This window comes from Anomaloglossus baeobatrachus, chromosome 7 (assembly GCF_048569485.1).
Source record: "Anomaloglossus baeobatrachus isolate aAnoBae1 chromosome 7, aAnoBae1.hap1, whole genome shotgun sequence".
In the NCBI taxonomy this organism is placed as follows: Eukaryota; Metazoa; Chordata; class Amphibia; order Anura; family Aromobatidae; genus Anomaloglossus; species Anomaloglossus baeobatrachus.
In genome coordinates this window covers 304,216,074-304,238,230 of record NC_134359.1, presented here as the reverse complement: position 1 = coordinate 304,238,230, position 22,157 = coordinate 304,216,074, and positions in this window count along the sequence as shown.

Below are 22,157 nucleotides of genomic sequence, written 5' to 3'. Positions count from 1 at the left end.
CATTCACTGCTCTACACCACCAGGGACTCTACTAATATCCTCATTCACTGCCCTACACTACCAGGGACTCTACTAATATCCTCATTCACTGCCCTACACCACCAGGGACTTTACTAATATCCCCATTCACTGCTCTACACCACCAGGGACTCTACTAATATCCCCATTCACTGCTCTACACCACCAGGGACTTTACTAATATCCCCATTCACTGCTCTACACCACCAGGGACTTTACTAATATCCCCATTCACTGCTCTACACCACCAGGGACTTTACTAATATCCTCATTCACTGCCCTACACCACCAGGGACTTTACTAATATCCTCATTCACTGCTCTACACCACCAGGGACTGTACTAATATCCTCATTCACTGCCCTACACCACCAGGGACTTTACTAATATCCCCATTCACTGCTCTACACCACCAGGGACTCTACTAATATCCTCATTCACTGCCCTACACCACCAAGGACTCTACTAATATCCTCATTCACTGCTCTACACCACCAGGGACTTTACTAATATCCCCATTCACTGCTCTACACCACCAGGGACTTTACTAATATCCTCATTCACTGCCCTACACCGCCAGGGACTTTACTAATATCCTCATTCACTGCTCTACACCACCAGGGACTCTACTAATATCCCCATTCACTGCTCTACACCACCAGGGACTTTACTAATATCCCCATTCACTGCTCTACACCACCAGGGACTTTACTAATATCCCCATTCACTGCTCTACACCACCAGGGACTTTACTAATATCCTCATTCACTGCCCTACACCACCAGGGACTTTACTAATATCCTCATTCACTGCTCTACACCACCAGGGACTGTACTAATATCCTCATTCACTGCCCTACACCACCAGGGACTTTAGTAATATCCCCATTCACTGCTCTACACCACCAGGGACTCTACTAATATCCTCATTCACTGCCCTACACCACCAAGGACTCTACTAATATCTTCATTCACTGCCCTACACCACCAGGGACTTTACTAATATCCCCATTCACTGCCCTACACCACCAGGGACTGTACTAATATCCTCATTCACTGCTCTACATCACCAGGGACTCTACTAATATCCTCATTCACTGCTCTACACCACCAGGGACTGTACTAATATCCTCATTCACTGCCCTACACCACCAGGGACTGTACTAATATCCTCATTCACTGCTCTACACCACCAGGGACTCTACTAATATCCTCATTCACTGCCCTACACTACCAGGGACTCTACTAATATCCTCATTCACTGCCCTACACCACCAGGGACTTTACTAATATCCCCATTCACTGCCCTACACCACCAGGGACTGTACTAATATCTTCATTCACTGCCCTACACCACCAGGGACTGTACTAATATCCTCATTCACTGCTCTACACCACCAGGGACTCTACTAATATCCCCATTCACTGCTCTACACCACCAGGGACTCTACTAATATCCTCATTCACTGCTCTACACCACCAGGGACTCTACTAATATCCCCATTCACTGCCCTATACCACCAGGGACTCTACTAATATCCCCATTCACTGCCCTACACCACCAGGGACTCTACTAATATCCCCATTCACTGCCCTACACCACCAGGGACTTTACTAATATCCCCATTCACTGCTCTACACCACCAGGGACTTTACTAATATCCTCATTCACTGCTCTACACCACCAGGGACTCTACTAATATCCCCATTCACTGCCCTATACCACCAGGGACTCTACTAATATCCCCATTCACTGCTCTACACCACCAGAGACTCTACTAATATCCCCATTCACTGCTCTACACCACCAGGGACTCTACTAATATCCCCATTCACTGCTCTACACCACCAGGGACTCTACTAATATCCTCATTCACTGCCCTACACCACCAAGGACTCTACTAATATCCTCATTCACTGCCCTACACCACCAGGGACTTTACTAATATCCCCATTCACTGCCCTACACCACCAGGGACTGTACTAATATCCTCATTCACTGCTCTACATCACCAGGGACTCTACTAATATCCTCATTCACTGCTCTACACCACCAGGGACTGTACTAATATCCTCATTCACTGCCCTACACCACCAGGGACTCTACTAATATCCCTATTCACTGCTCTACACCACCAGGGACTCTACTAATATCCTCATTCACTGCCCTACACTACCAGGGACTCTACTAATATCCTCATTCACTGCCCTACACCACCAGGGACTTTACTAATATCCCCATTCACTGCCCTACACCACCAGGGACTCTACTAATATCCCCATTCACTGCCCTACACCACCAGAGACTCTACTAATATCCCCATTCACTGCTCTACACCACCAGGGACTTTACTAATATCCCCATTCACTGTTCTACACCACCAGGGACTTTACTAATATCCTCATTCACTGCCCTACACCACCAGGGACTTTACTAATATCCTCATTCACTGCTCTACACCACCAGGGACTGTACTAATATCCTCATTCACTGCCCTACACCACCAGGGACTTTACTAATATCCCCATTCACTGCTCTACACCACCAGGGACTCTACTAATATCCTCATTCACTGCCCTACACTACCAGGGACTCTACTAATATCCTCATTCACTGCCCTACACCACCAGGGACTTTACTAATATCCCCATTCACTGCTCTACACCACCAGGGACTCTACTAATATCCCCATTCACTGCTCTACACCACCAGGGACTTTACTAATATCCCCATTCACTGCTCTACACCACCAGGGACTTTACTAATATCCCTATTCACTGCTCTACACCACCAGGGACTTTACTAATATCCTCATTCACTGCCCTACACCACCAGGGACTTTACTAATATCCTCATTCACTGCTCTACACCACCAGGGACTGTACTAATATCCTCATTCACTGCCCTACACCACCAGGGACTTTACTAATATCCCCATTCACTGCTCTACACCACCAGGGACTCTACTAATATCCTCATTCACTGCCCTACACCACCAAGGACTCTACTAATATCCTCATTCACTGCCCTACACCACCAGGGACTTTACTAATATCCCCATTCACTGCCCTACACCACCAGGGACTGTACTAATATCCTCATTCACTGCTCTACATCACCAGGGACTCTACTAATATCCTCATTCACTGCTCTACACCACCAGGGACTGTACTAATATCCTCATTCACTGCTCTACACCACCAGGGACTGTACTAATATCCTCATTCACTGCTCTACACCACCAGGGACTCTACTAATATCCTCATTCACTGCCCTACACTACCAGGGACTCTACTAATATCCTCATTCACTGCCCTACACCACCAGGGACTTTACTAATATCCCCATTCACTGCCCTACACCACCAGGGACTGTACTAATATCTTCATTCACTGCCCTACACCACCAGGGACTTTACTAATATCCCCATTCACTGCTCTACACCACCAGGGACTTTACTAATATCCTCATTCACTGCTCTACACCACCAGGGACTCTACTAATATCCCCATTCACTGCCCTACACCACCAGGGACCCTACTAATATCCCCATTCACTGCCCTACACCACCAGGGACTCTACTAATATCCCCATTCACTGCCCTACACCCCCAGGGACTTTACTAATATCCCCATTCACTGCTCTACACCACCAGGGACTCTACTAATATCCCCATTCACTGCTCTACACCACCAGGGACTCTACTAATATCCCCATTCACTGCCCTACACCACCAGGGACTTTACTAATATCCCCATTCACTGCTCTACACCACCAGGGACTCTACTAATATCCCCATTCACTGCTCTACACCACCAGGGACTCTACTAATATCCTCATTCACTGCCCTACACCACCAAGGACTCTACTAATATCCTCATTCACTGCCCTACACCACCAGGGACTTTACTAATATCCCCATTCACTGCCCTACACCACCAGGGACTGTACTAATATCCTCATTCACTGCTCTACATCACCAGGGACTTTACTAATATCCCCATTCACTGCCCTACACCACCAGGGACTCTACTAATATCCTCATTCACTGCTCTACACCACCAGGGACTGTACTAATATCCTCATTCACTGCCCTACACCACCAGGGACTCTACTAATATCCCCATTCACTGCTCTACACCACCAGGGACTCTACTAATATCCTCATTCACTGCCCTACACTACCAGGGACTCTACTAATATCCTCATTCACTGCCCTACACCACCAGGGACTTTACTAATATCCCCATTCACTGCCCTACACCACCAGGGACTGTACTAATATCTTCATTCACTGCCCTACAACACCAGGGACTGTACTAATATCCTCATTCACTGCTTTACACCACCAGGGACTCTACTAATATCCTCATTTACTGCCCTACACCACCAGGGACTCTACTAATATCCCCATTCACTGCCCTACACCACCAGGGACTCTACTAATATCCTCATTCACTGCTCTACACCACCAGGGACTTTACTAATATCCCCATTCACTGCCCTACACCACCAGGGACTGTACTAATATCTTCATTCACTGCTCTACACCACCAGGGACTGTACTAATATCCTCATTCACTGCTCTACACCACCAGGGACTCTACTAATATCCTCATTCACTGCCCTACACCACCAGGGACTCTACTAATATCCCCATTCACTGCCCTACACCACCAGGGACTCTACTAATATCCCCATTCACTGCCCTACACCACCAGGGACCCTACTAATATCCCCATTCACTGCCCTACACCACCAGGGACTCTACTAATATCCCCATTCACTGCCCTACACCACCAGGGACTCTACTAATATCCCCATTCACTGCCCTACACCACCAGGGACTCTACTAATATCCCCATTCACTGCCCTACACCACCAGGGACTTTACTAATATCCCCATTCACTGCTCTACACCACCAGGGACTCTACTAATATCCCCATTCACTGCTCTACACCACCAGGGACTTTACTAATATCCCCATTCACTGCTCTACACCACCAGGGACTTTACTAATATCCCCATTCACTGCTCTACACCACCAGGGACTCTACTAATATCCCCATTCACTGCTCTACACCACCAGGGACTTTACTAATATCCCCATTCACTGCCCTACACCACCAGGGACTTTACTAATATCCCCATTCACTGCTCTACACCACCAGGGACTCTACTAATATCCCCATTCACTGCTCTACACCACCAGGGACTTTACTAATATCCCCATTCACTGCCCTACACCACCAGGGACTTTACTAATATCCCCATTCACTGCTCTACACCACCAGGGACTCTACTAATATCCCCATTCACTGCTCTACACCACCAGGGACTGTACTAATATCCCCATTCACTGCTCTACACCACCAGGGACTCTACTAATATCCCCATTCACTGCCCTACACCACCAGGGACTCTACTAATATCCTCATTCACTGCTCTACACCACCAGGGACTTTACTAATATCCCCATTCACTGCTCTACACCACCAGGGACTTTACTAATATCCCCATTCACTGCTCTACACCACCAGGGACTTTACTAATATCCCCATTCACTGCCCTACACCACCAGGGACTTTACTAATATCCCCATTCACTGCTCTACACCACCAGGGACTCTACTAATATCCCCATTCACTGCCCTACACCACCAGGGACTCTACTAATATCCCCATTCACTGCCCTACACCACCAGGGACTCTACTAATATCCTCATTCACTGCCCTACACCACCAGGGACTTTACTAATATCCCCATTCACTGCCCTACACCACCAGGGACTGTACTAATATCCTCATTCACTGCTCTACACCACCAGGGACTGTACTAATATCCTCATTCACTGCACTATACCACCAGGGACTCTACTAATATCCTTATTCACTGCCCTACAACACCAGGGACTCTACTAATATCCCCATTCACTGCTCTACACCACCAGGGACTTTACTAATATCCCCATTCACTACCCTACACCACCAGGGACTGTACTAATATCCTCATTCACTGCTCTACACCACCAGGGACTCTACTAATATCCTCATTCACTGCTCTACACCACCAGGGACTCTACTAATATCCTCATTCACTGCCCTACACCACCAGGGACTTTACTAATATCCCCATTCACTGCCCTACACCACCAGGGACTTTACTAATATCCCCATTCACTGCCCTACACCACCAGGGACTTTACTAATATCCCCATTCACTGCCCTACACCACCAGGGACTTTACTAATATCCCCATTCACTGTCCTACACCACCAGGGACTCTACTAATATCCCCATTCACTGCCCTACACCACCAGGGACTGTACTAATATCTTCATTCACTGCTCTACACCACCAGGGACTGTACTAATATCCTCATTCACTGCTCTACACCACCAGGGACTCCACTAATATCCTCATTCACTGCCCTACACCACCAGGGACTCTACTAATATCCCCATTCACTGCCCTACACCACCAGGGACTCTACTAATATCCCCATTCACTGCCCTACACCACCAGGGACTCTACTAATATTCCCATTCACTGCCCTACACCACCAGGGACTCTACTAATATCCCCATTCACTGCCCTACACCACCAGGGACTCTACTAATATCCCCATTCACTGCCCTACACCACCAGGGACTCTACTAATATCCCCATTCACTGCCCTACACCACCAGGGACTTTACTAATATCCCCATTCACTGCCCTACACCACCAGGGACTCTACTAATATCCTCATTCACTGCTATACACCACCAGGGACTCTACTAATATCCCCATTCACTACCCTACACCACCAGGGACTCTACTAATATCCCCATTCACTGCCCTACACCACCAGGGACTCTACTAATATCCCCATTCACTGCTCTACACCACCAGGGACTCTACTAATATCCCCATTCACTGCCCTACACCACCAGGGACTTTACTAATATCCCCATTCACTGCTCTACACCACCAGGGACTCTACTAATATCCCCATTCACTGCTCTACACCACCAGGGACTTTACTAATATCCCCATTCACTGCTCTACACCACCAGGGACTCTACTAATATCCCCATTCACTGCTCTACACCACCAGGGACTTTACTAATATCCCCATTCACTGCTCTACACCACCAGGGACTTTACTAATATCCCCATTCACTGCTCTACACCACCAGGGACTTTACTAATATCCCCATTCACTGCTCTACACCACCAGGGACTTTACTAATATCCCCATTCACTGCTCTACACCACCAGGGACTCTACTAATATCCTCATTCACTGCTCTACACCACCAGGGACTTTACTAATATCCCCATTCACTGCCCTACACCACCAGGGACTCTACTAATATCCTCATTCACTGCTCTACACCACCAGGGACTTTACTAATATCCCCATTCACTGCTCTACACCACCAGGGACTCTACTAATATCCCCATTCACTGCCCTACACCACCAGGGACTTTACTAATATCCCCATTCACTGCTCTACACCACCAGGGACTTTACTAATATCCCCATTCACTGCTCTACACCACCAGGGACTTTACTAATATCCCCATTCACTGCTCTACACCACCAGGGACTCTACTAATATCCTCATTCACTGCTCTACACCACCAGGGACTTTACTAATATCCCCATTCACTGCTCTACACCACCAGGGACTCTACTAATATCCTCATTCACTGCCCTACACCACCAGGGACTTTACTAATATCCCCATTCACTGCCCTACACCACCAGGGACTCTACTAATATCCTCATTCACTACCCTACACCACCAGGGACTCTAATAATATCCTCATTCACTGCTCTACACCACCAGGGACTCTACTAATATCCCCATTCACTGCTCTACACCACCAGGGACTCTACTAATATCCCCATTCACTGCTCTACACCACCAGGGACTCTACTAATATCCTCATTCACTGCCCTACACCACCAGGGACTTTACTAATATCCCCATTCACTGCCCTACACCACCAGGGACTTTACTAATATCCCCATTCACTGCTCTACACCACAAGGGACTGTACTAATATCCTCATTCACTGCCCTACACCACCAGGGACTCTACTAATATCCCCATTCACTGCTCTACACCACCAGGGACTCTACTAATATCCTCATTCACTGCCCTACACTACCAGGGACTCTACTAATATCCTGATTCACTGCCCTACACCACCAGGGACTCTACTAATATCCTCATTCACTGCCCTACACTACCAGGGACTTTACTAATATCCTCATTCACTGCTCTACACCACCAGGGACTTTACTAATATCCCCATTCACTGCCCTACACCACCAGGGACTCTACTAATATCCCCATTCACTGCCCTACACCACCAGGGACTCTACTAATATCCCCATTCACTGCTCTACACCACCAGGGACTTTACTAATATCCCCATTCACTGCTCTACACCACCAGGGACTGTACTAATATCCTCATTCACTGCTCTACACCACCAGGGACTTTACTAATATCCTCATTCACTGCCCTACACCACCAAGGACTTTACTAATATCCTCATTCACTGCCCTACACCACCAAGGACTTTACTAATATCCTCATTCACTGCCCTACACCACCAGGGACTTTACTAATATCCTCATTCACTGCCCTACACCACCAAGGACTTTACTAATATCCTCATTCACTGCTCTACACCACCAGGGACTCTACTAATATCCCCATTCACTGCTCTACACCACCAGGGACTTTACTAATATCCCCATTCACTGCTCTAAACCACCAGGGACTTTACTAATATCCCCATTCACTGCTCTACACCACTAGGGACTTTACTAATATCCTCATTCACTGCCCTACACCACCAGGGACTTTACTAATATCCTCATTCACTGCTCTACACCACCAGGGACTGTACTAATATCCTCATTCACTGCCCTACACCACCAGGGACTTTACTAATATCCCCATTCACTGCTCTACACCACCAGGGACTCTACTAATATCCTCATTCACTGCCCTACACCACCAAGGACTCTACTAATATCCTCATTCACTGCCCTACACCACCAGGGACTTTACTAATATCCCCATTCACTGCCCTACACCACCAGGGACACTACTAATATCCCCATTCACTGCCCTACACCACCAGGGACTTTACTAATATCCCCATTCACTGCTCTACACCACCAGGGACTCTACTAATATCCCCATTCACTGCCCTACACCACCAGGGACTCTACTAATATCCCCATTCACTGCCCTACACCACCAGAGACTTTACTAATATCCCCATTCACTGCTCTACACCACCAGGGACTCTACTAATATCCTCATTCACTGCTCTACACCACCAGGGACTTTACTAATATCCCCATTCACTGCCCTACACCACCAGGGACTCTACTAATATCCTCATTCACTGCTCTACACCACCAGGGACTTTACTAATATCCCCATTCACTGCTCTACACCACCAGGGACTCTACTAATATCCTCATTCACTGCTCTACACCACCAGGGACTCTACTAATATCCCCATTCACTGCTCTACACCACCAGGGACTCTACTAATATCCTCATTTACTGCTCTACATCACCAGGGACTCTACTAATATCCTCATTCACTGCTCTACACCACCAGGGACTGTACTAATATCCTCATTCACTGCTCTACACCACCAGGGACTGTACTAATATCCTCATTCACTGCTCTACACCACCAGGGACTCTACTTATATCCTCATTCACTGCCCTACACTACCAGGGACTCTACTAATATCCTCATTCACTGCCCTACACCACCAGGGACTTTACTAATATCCCCATTCACTGCCCTACACCACCAGGGACTGTACTAATATCTTCATTCACTGCCCTACACCACCAGGGACTGTACTAATATCCTCATTCACTGCTCTACACCACCAGGGACTCTACTAATATCCCCATTCACTGCTCTACACCACCAGGGACTCTACTAATATCCTCATTCACTGCTCTACACCACCAGGGACTCTACTAATATCCCCATTCACTGCCCTACACCACCAGGGACCCTACTAATATCCCCATTCACTGCCCTACACCACCAGGGACTCTACTAATATCCCCATTCACTGCCCTACACCACCAGGGACTCTACTAATATCCCCATTCACTGCCCTACACCACCAGGGACTTTACTAATATCCCCATTCACTGCTCTACACCACCAGGGACTCTACTAATATCCCCATTCACTGCTCTACACCACCAGGGACTCTACTAATATCCTCATTCACTGCCCTACACCACCAAGGACTCTACTAATATCCTCATTCACTGCCCTACACCACCAGGGACTTTACTAATATCCCCATTCACTGCCCTACACCACCAGGGACTGTACTAATATCCTCATTCACTGCTCTACATCACCAGGGACTCTACTAATATCCTCATTCACTGCTCTACACCACCAGGGACTGTACTAATATCCTCATTCACTGCCCTACACCACCAGGGACTCTACTAATATCCCCATTCACTGCTCTACACCACCAGGGACTCTACTAATATCCTCATTCACTGCCCTACACTACCAGGGACTCTACTAATATCCCCATTCACTGCCCTACACCACCAGGGACTCTACTAATATCCCCATTCACTGCTCTACATCACCAGGGACTGTACTAATATCTTCATTCACTGCCCTACAACACCAGGGACTGTACTAATATCCTCATTCACTGCTCTACACCACCAGGGACTCTACTAATTTCCCCATTCACTGCCCTACACCACCAGGGACTCTACTAATATCCTCATTCACTGCTCTACACCACCAGGGACTTTACTAATATCCCCAGTCACTGCCCTACACCACCAGGGACTGTACTAATATCTTCATTCACTGCTCTACACCACCAGGGACTGTACTAATATCCTCATTCACTGCTCTACACCACCAGGGACTCTACTAATATCCTCATTCACTGCCCTACACCACCAGGGACTCTACTAATATCCCCATTCACTGCCCTACACCACCAGGGACTCTACTAATATCCCCATTCACTGCCCTACACCACCAGGGACCCTACTAATATCCCCATTCACTGCCCTACACCACCAGGGACTCTACTAATATCCCCATTCACTGCCCTACACCACCAGGGACTCTACTAATATCCCCATTCACTGCCCTACACCACCAGGGACTTTACTAATATCCCCATTCACTGCCCTACACCACCAGGGACTGTACTAATATCTTCATTCACTGCCCTACAACACCAGGGACTGTACTAATATCCTCATTCACTGCTCTACACCACCAGGGACTCTACTAATTTCCCCATTCACTGCCCTACACCACCAGGGACTCTACTAATATCCTCATTCACTGCTCTACACCACCAGGGACTTTACTAATATCCCCAGTCACTGCCCTACACCACCAGGGACTGTACTAATATCTTCATTCACTGCTCTACACCACCAGGGACTGTACTAATATCCTCATTCACTGCTCTACACCACCAGGGACTCTACTAATATCCTCATTCACTGCCCTACACCACCAGGGACTCTACTAATATCCCCATTCACTGCCCTACACCACCAGGGACTCTACTAATATCCCCATTCACTGCCCTACACCACCAGGGACCCTACTAATATCCCCATTCACTGCCCTACACCACCAGGGACTCTACTAATATCCCCATTCACTGCCCTACACCACCAGGGACTCTACTAATATCCCCATTCACTGCCCTACACCACCAGGGACTCTACTAATATCCCCATTCACTGCCCTACACCACCAGGGACTTTACTAATATCCCCATTCACTGCTCTACACCACCAGGGACTCTACTAATATCCCCATTAACTGCTCTACACCACCAGGGACTTTACTAATATCCCCATTCACTGCTCTACACCACCAGGGACTCTACTAATATCCCCATTCACTGCTCTACACCACCAGGGACTTTACTAATATCCCCATTCACTGCCCTACACCACCAGGGACTTTACTAATATCCCCATTCACTGCTCTACACCACCAGGGACTCTACTAATATCCCCATTCACTGCCCTACACCACCAGGGACTCTACTAATATCCCCATTCACTGCCCTACACCACCAGGGACTCTACTAATATCCTCATTCACTGCCCTACACCACCAGGGACTTTACTAATATCCCCATTCACTGCCCTACACCACCAGGGACTGTACTAATATCCTCATTCACTGCTCTACACCACCAGGGACTGTACTAATATCCTCATTCACTGCACTATACCACCAGGGACTCTACTAATATCCTTATTCACTGCCCTACAACACCAGGGACTCTACTAATATCCTAATTCACTGCCCTACACCACCAGGGACTTTACTAATATCCCCATTCACTACCCTACACCACCAGGGACTGTACTAATATCCTCATTCACTGCTCTACACCACCAGGGACTCTACTAATATCCTCATTCACTGCTCTACACCACCAGGGACTCTACTAATATCCTCATTCACTGCCCTACACCACCAGGGACTTTACTAATATCCCCATTCACTGCCCTACACCACCAGGGACTTTACTAATATCCCCATTCACTGCCCTACACCACCAGGGACTTTACTAATATCCCCATTCACTGCCCTACACCACCAGGGACTTTACTAATATCCCCATTCACTGTCCTACACCACCAGGGACTCTACTAATATCCCCATTCACTGCCCTACACCACCAGGGACTGTACTAATATCTTCATTCACTGCTCTACACCACCAGGGACTGTACTAATATCCTCATTCACTGCTCTACACCACCAGGGACTCTACTAATATCCTCATTCACTGCCCTACACCACCAGGGACTCTACTAATATCCCCATTCACTGCCCTACACCACCAGGGACTCTACTAATATCCCCATTCACTGCCCTAGACCACCAGGGACTCTACTAATATCCCCATTCACTGCCCTACACCACCAGGGACTCTACTAATATCCCCATTCACTGCCCTACACCACCAGGGACTCTACTAATATCCCCATTCACTGCCCTACACCACCAGGGACTCTACTAATATCCCCATTCACTGCCCTACACCACCAGGGACTTTACTAATATCCCCATTCACTGCCCTACACTACCAGGGACTCTACTAATATCCCCATTCACTGCCCTACACCACCAGGGACTCTACTAATATCCCCATTCACTGCCCTACACCACCAGGGACTCTACTAATATCCCCATTCACTGCCCTACACCACCAGGGACTCTACTAATATCCCCATTCACTGCCCTACACCACCAGGGACTCTACTAATATCCCCATTCACTGCTCTACACCACCAGGGACTCTACTAATACCCCCATTCACTGCCCTACACCACCAGGGACTCTACTAATATCCCCATTCACTGCCCTACACCACCAGGGACTTTACTAATATCCCCATTCACTGCCCTACACTACCAGGGACTCTACTAATATCCCCATTCACTGCCCTACACCACCAGGGACTCTACTAATATCCCCATTCACTGCCCTACACCACCAGGGACTCTACTAATATCCCCATTCACTGCCCTACACCACCAGGGACTCTACTAATATCCCCATTCACTGCCCTACACCACCAGGGACTCTACTAATATCCCCATTCACTGCTCTACACCACCAGGGACTCTACTAATACCCCCATTCACTGCCCTACACCACCAGGGACTTTACTAATATCCCCATTCACTGCTGTACACCACCAGGGACTTTACTAATATCCCCATTCACTGCTCTACACCACCAGGGACTTTACTAATATCCCCATTCACTGCTCTACACCACCAGGGACTCTACTAATATCCTCATTCACTGCTCTACACCACCAGGGACTTTACTAATATCCCCATTCACTGCCCTACACCACCAGGGACTCTACTAATATCCTCATTCACTGCTCTACACCACCAGGGACTTTACTAATATCCCCATTCACTGCTCTACACCACCAGGGACTCTACTAATATCCCCATTCACTGCCCTACACCACCAGGGACTTTACTAATATCCCCATTCACTGCTCTACACCACCAGGGACTTTACTAATATCCCCATTCACTGCTCTACACCACCAGGGACTCTACTAATTTCCCCATTCACTGCCCTACACCACCAGGGACTCTACTAATATCCTCATTCACTGCTCTACACCACCAGGGACTTTACTAATATCCCCAGTCACTGCCCTACACCACCAGGGACTGTACTAATATCTTCATTCACTGCTCTACACCACCAGGGACTGTACTAATATCCTCATTCACTGCTCTACACCACCAGGGACTCTACTAATATCCTCATTCACTGCCCTACACCACCAGGGACTCTACTAATATCCCCATTCACTGCCCTACACCACCAGGGACTCTACTAATATCCCCATTCACTGCCCTACACCACCAGGGACCCTACTAATATCCCCATTCACTGCCCTACACCACCAGGGACTCTACTAATATCCCCATTCACTGCCCTACACCACCAGGGACTCTACTAATATCCCCATTCACTGCCCTACACCACCAGGGACTCTACTAATATCCCCATTCACTGCCCTACACCACCAGGGACTTTACTAATATCCCCATTCACTGCTCTACACCACCAGGGACTCTACTAATATCCCCATTAACTGCTCTACACCACCAGGGACTTTACTAATATCCCCATTCACTGCTCTACACCACCAGGGACTCTACTAATATCCCCATTCACTGCTCTACACCACCAGGGACTTTACTAATATCCCCATTCACTGCCCTACACCACCAGGGACTTTACTAATATCCCCATTCACTGCTCTACACCACCAGGGACTCTACTAATATCCCCATTCACTGCCCTACACCACCAGGGACTCTACTAATATCCCCATTCACTGCCCTACACCACCAGGGACTCTACTAATATCCTCATTCACTGCCCTACACCACCAGGGACTTTACTAATATCCCCATTCACTGCCCTACACCACCAGGGACTGTACTAATATCCTCATTCACTGCTCTACACCACCAGGGACTGTACTAATATCCTCATTCACTGCACTATACCACCAGGGACTCTACTAATATCCTTATTCACTGCCCTACAACACCAGGGACTCTACTAATATCCTAATTCACTGCCCTACACCACCAGGGACTTTACTAATATCCCCATTCACTACCCTACACCACCAGGGACTGTACTAATATCCTCATTCACTGCTCTACACCACCAGGGACTCTACTAATATCCTCATTCACTGCTCTACACCACCAGGGACTCTACTAATATCCTCATTCACTGCCCTACACCACCAGGGACTTTACTAATATCCCCATTCACTGCCCTACACCACCAGGGACTTTACTAATATCCCCATTCACTGCCCTACACCACCAGGGACTTTACTAATATCCCCATTCACTGCCCTACACCACCAGGGACTTTACTAATATCCCCATTCACTGTCCTACACCACCAGGGACTCTACTAATATCCACATTCACTGCCCTACACCACCAGGGACTGTACTAATATCTTCATTCACTGCTCTACACCACCAGGGACTGTACTAATATCCTCATTCACTGCTCTACACCACCAGGGACTCTACTAATATCCTCATTCACTGCCCTACACCACCAGGGACTCTACTAATATCCCCATTCACTGCCCTACACCACCAGGGACTCTACTAATATCCCCATTCACTGCCCTAGACCACCAGGGACTCTACTAATATCCCCATTCACTGCCCTACACCACCAGGGACTCTACTAATATCCCCATTCACTGCCCTACACCACCAGGGACTCTACTAATATCCCCATTCACTGCCCTACACCACCAGGGACTCTACTAATATCCCCATTCACTGCCCTACACCACCAGGGACTTTACTAATATCCCCATTCACTGCCCTACACTACCAGGGACTCTACTAATATCCCCATTCACTGCCCTACACCACCAGGGACTCTACTAATATCCCCATTCACTGCCCTACACCACCAGGGACTCTACTAATATCCCCATTCACTGCCCTACACCACCAGGGACTCTACTAATATCCCCATTCACTGCCCTACACCACCAGGGACTCTACTAATATCCCCATTCACTGCTCTACACCACCAGGGACTCTACTAATACCCCCATTCACTGCCCTACACCACCAGGGACTCTACTAATATCCCCATTCACTGCCCTACACCACCAGGGACTTTACTAATATCCCCATTCACTGCCCTACACTACCAGGGACTCTACTAATATCCCCATTCACTGCCCTACACCACCAGGGACTCTACTAATATCCCCATTCACTGCCCTACACCACCAGGGACTCTACTAATATCCCCATTCACTGCCCTACACCACCAGGGACTCTACTAATATCCCCATTCACTGCCCTACACCACCAGGGACTCTACTAATATCCCCATTCACTGCTCTACACCACCAGGGACTCTACTAATACCCCCATTCACTGCCCTACACCACCAGGGACTTTACTAATATCCCCATTCACTGCTGTACACCACCAGGGACTTTACTAATATCCCCATTCACTGCTCTACACCACCAGGGACTTTACTAATATCCCCATTCACTGCTCTACACCACCAGGGACTCTACTAATATCCTCATTCACTGCTCTACACCACCAGGGACTTTACTAATATCCCCATTCACTGCCCTACACCACCAGGGACTCTACTAATATCCTCATTCACTGCTCTACACCACCAGGGACTTTACTAATATCCCCATTCACTGCTCTACACCACCAGGGACTCTACTAATATCCCCATTCACTGCCCTACACCACCAGGGACTTTACTAATATCCCCATTCACTGCTCTACACCACCAGGGACTTTACTAATATCCCCATTCACTGCTCTACACCACCAGGGACTCTACTAATATCCTCATTCACTGCCCTACACCACCAAGGACTCTACTAATATCCCCATTCACTGCCCTACACGACCAGGGACTCTACTAATATCCCCATTCACTGCCCTACACCACCAGGGACTCTACTAATATCCTCATTCACTGCCCTACACGACCAGGGACTCTACTAATATCCCCATTCACTGCCCTACACGACCAGGGACTCTACTAATATCCTCATTCACTGCCCTACACCACCAAGGACTCTACTAATATCCCCATTCACTGCCCTACACGACCAGGGACTCTACTAATATCCCCATTCACTGCTCTACACCACCAGGGACTCTACTAATATCCTCATTCACTGCCCTACACCACCAAGGACTCTACTAATATCCCCATTCACTGCCCTACACCACCAGGGACTCTACTAATATCCCCATTCACTGCCCTACACTACCAGGGACTCTACTAATATCCTCATTCACTACCCTACACCACCAGGGACTCTACTAATATCCTCATTCACTGCTCTACACTACCAGGGACTCTACTAATATCCTCATTCACTGCTCTACACTACCAGGGACTCTACTAATATCCTCATTCACTACCCTACACCACCAGGGACTCTACTAATATCCTCATTCACTGCTCTACACTACCAGGGACTCTACTAATATCCTCATTCACTGCTCTACACTACCAGGGACTCTACTAATATCCTCATTCACTACCCTACACCACCAGGGACTCTACTAATATCCCCATTCACTGCCCTACACCACCAGGGACTCTACTAATATCCTCATTCACTGCCCTACACGACCAGGGACTCTACTAATATCCCCATTCACTGCCCTACACCACCAGGGACTCTACTAATATCCCCATTCACTGCCCTACACCAACAGGGACTCTACTAATATCCTCATTCACTACCCTACACCACCAGGGACTCTAATAATATCCTCATTCACTGCTCTACACTACCAGGGACTCTACTAATATCCCCATTCACTGCTCTACACCACCAGGGACTCTACTAATATCCCCATTCACTGCTCTACACCACCAGGGACTCTACTAATATCCCCATTCACTGCTCTACACCACCAGGGACTCTACTAATATCCTCATTCACTGCCCTACACCACCAGGGACTTTACTAATATCCCCATTCACTGCCCTACACCACCAGGGACTTTACTAATATCCCCATTCACTGCTCTACACCACCAGGGACTCTACTAATATCCTCATTCACTGCCCTACACCACCAGGGACTTTACTAATATCCTCATACACTGCCCTACACCACCAGGGACTTTACTAATATCCCCATTCACTGCCCTACACCACCAGGGACTTTACTAATATCCCCATTCACTGCCCTACACCACCAGGGACTCTACTAATATCCCCATTCACTGCCCTACACCACCAGGGACTCTACTAATATCCCCATTCACTGCCCTACACCACCAGGGACTGTACTAATATCCTCATTCACTGCCCTACACCACCAGGGATTCTACTAATATCCTCATTCACTGCCCTACACCACCAGGGACTCTACTAATATCCCCATTCACTGCCCTACACCACCAGGGATTCTACTAATATCCTCATTCACTGCCCTACACCACCAGGGACTTTACTAATATCCCCATTCACTGTCCTACACCACCAGGGACTCTACTAATATCCCCATTCACTGCCCTACACCACCAGGGACTGTACTAATATCTTCATTCACTGCTCTACACCACCAGGGACTGTACTAATATCCTCATTCACTGCTCTACACCACCAGGGACTCTACTAATATCCCCATTCACTGCCCTACACCACCAGGGACTCTACTAATATCCCCATTCACTGCCCTACACCACCAGGGACTCTACTAATATCCCCATTCACTGCCCTACACCACCAGGGACTCTACTAATATCCCCATTCACTGCCCTACACCACCAGGGACTCTACTAATATCCCCATTCACTGCCCTACACCACCAGGGACTCTACTAATATCCCCATTCACTGCCCTACACCACCAGGGACTCTACTAATATCCCCATTCACTGCCCTACACCACCAGAGACTTTACTAATATCCCCATTCACTGCTCTACACCACCAGGGACTCTACTAATATCCCCATTCACTGCCCTACACCACCAGGGACTCTACTAATATCCCCATTCACTGCCCTACACCACCAGGGACTTTACTAATATCCCCATTCACTGCCCTACACCACCAGGGACTTTACTAATATCCCCATTCACTGCCCTACACCACCAGGGACTCTACTAATATCCCCATTCACTGCCCTACACCACCAGGGACTCTACTAATATCCCCATTCACTGCCCTACACCACCAGGGACTCTACTAATATCCCCATTCACTGCTCTACACCACCAGGGACTCTACTAATATCCCCATTCACTGCCCTACACCACCAGGGACTTTACTAATATCCCCATTCACTGCTCTACACCACCAGGGACTTTACTAATATCCCCATTCACTGCTCTACACCACCAGGGACTCTACTAATATCCTCATTCACTGCCCTACACCACCAGGGACTTTACTAATATCCCCATTCACTGCCCTACACGACCAGGGACTCTACTAATATCCTCATTCACTACCCTACACCACCAGGGACTCTACTAATATCCTCATTCACTGCTCTACACCACCAGGGACTCTACTAATATCCCCATTCACTGCTCTACACCACCAGGGACTCTACTAATATCCCCATTCACTGCTCTACACCACCAGGGACTCTACTAATATCCACATTCACTGCTTTACACCACCAGGGACTCTACTAATATCCCCATTCCCTGCTCTACACCACCAGGGACTCTACTAATATCCCCATTCACTGCTCTACACCACCAGGGACTCTACTAATATCCCCATTCACTGCCCTACACCACCAGGGACTCTACTAATATCCCCATTCACTGCCCTACACCACCAGGGACTTTACTAATATCCCCATTCACTGCCCTACACCACCAGGGACTTTACTAATATCCCCATTCACTGCCCTACACCACCAGGGACTCTACTAATATCCCCATTCACTGCCCTACACCACCAGGGACTCTACTAATATCCCCATTCACTGCCCTACACCACCAGGGACTCTACTAATATCCCCATTCACTGCTCTACACCACCAGGGACTTTACTAATATCCCCATTCACTGCCCTACACCACCAGGGACTTTACTAATATCCTCATTCACTGCTCTACACCACCAGGGACTCTACTAATATCCCCATTCACTGCCCTACACCACCAGGGACTTTACTAATATCCCCATTCACTGCTCTACACCACCAGGGACTTTACTAATATCCCCATTCACTGCTCTACACCACCAGGGACTTTACTAATATCCCCATTCACTGCTCTACACCACCAGGGACTCTACTAATATCCTCATTCACTGCCCTACACCACCAGGGACTTTACTAATATCCCCATTCACTGCCCTACACCACCAGGGACTCTACTAATATCCTCATTCACTACCCTACACCACCAGGGACTCTACTAATATCCTCATTCACTGCTCTACACCACCAGGGACTCTACTAATATCCCCATTCACTGCTCTACACCACCAGGGACTCTACTAATATCCCCATTCACTGCTCTACACCACCAGGGACTCTACTAATATCCCCATTCACTGCTCTACACCACCAGGGACTCTACTAATATCCCCATTCACTGCTCTACACCACCAGGGACTCTACTAATATCCTCATTCACTGCCCTACACCACCAGCGACTTTACTAATATCCCCATTCACTGCTCTACACCACCATGGACTCTACTAATATCCCCATTCACTGCTCTACACCATCAGGGACTTTACTAATATCCTCATTCACTGCTCTACACCACCAGGGACTCTACTAATATCCCCATTCACTGCTCTACACCACCAGGGACTGTACTAATATCCTCATTCACTGCTCTACACCACCAGGGACTCTACTAATATCCCCATTCACTGCTCTACACCACCAGGGACTCTACTAATATCCCCATTCACTGCCCTACACCACCAGGGACTTTACTAATATCCCCATTCACTGCTCTACACCACCAGGGACTGTACTAATATCCTCATTCACTGCTCTACACCACCAGGGACTCTACTAATATCCCCATTCACTGCTCTACACCACCAGGGACTCTACTAATATCCCCATTCACTGCTCTACACCACCAGGGACTCTACTAATATCCCCATTCCCTGCTCTACACCACCAGGGACTCTATTAATATCCCCATTCACTGCTCTACACCACCAGGGACTCTACTAATATCCTCATTCACTGCTCTACACCACCAGGGACTTTACTAATATCCCCATTCACTGCCCTACACCACCAGGGACTCTACTAATATCCTCATTCACTGCTCTACACCACCAGGGACTTTACTAATATCCCCATTCACTGCTCTACATCACCAGGGACTCTACTAATATCCCCATTCACTGCCCTACACCACCAGGGACTTTACTAATATCCCCATTCACTGCTCTACACCACCAGGGACTTTACTAATATCCCCATTCACTGCTCTACACCACCAGGGACTTTACTAATATCCCCATTCACTGCTCTACACCACCAGGGACTTTACTAATATCCCCATTCACTGCTCTACACCACCAGGGACTCTACTAATATCCTCATTCACTGCCCTACACCACCAGGGACTCTACTAATATCCCCATTCACTGCCCTACACCACCAGGGACTCTACTAATATCCCCATTCACTGCCCTACACCACCAGGGACTTTACTAATATCCCCATTCACTGCCCTACACCACCAGGGACTCTACTAATATCCCCATTCACTACCCTACACCACCAGGGACTCTACTAATATCCTCATTCACTACCCTACACCACCAGGGACTCTACTAATATCCTCATTCACTGCTCTACACCACCAGGGACTCTACTAATATCCTCATTCACTACCCTACACCACCAGGGACTCTACTAATATCCTCATTCACTGCTCTACACCACCAGGGACTCTACTAATATCCCCATTCACTGCTCTACACCACCAGGGACTCTACTAATATCCCCATTCACTGCTCTACAC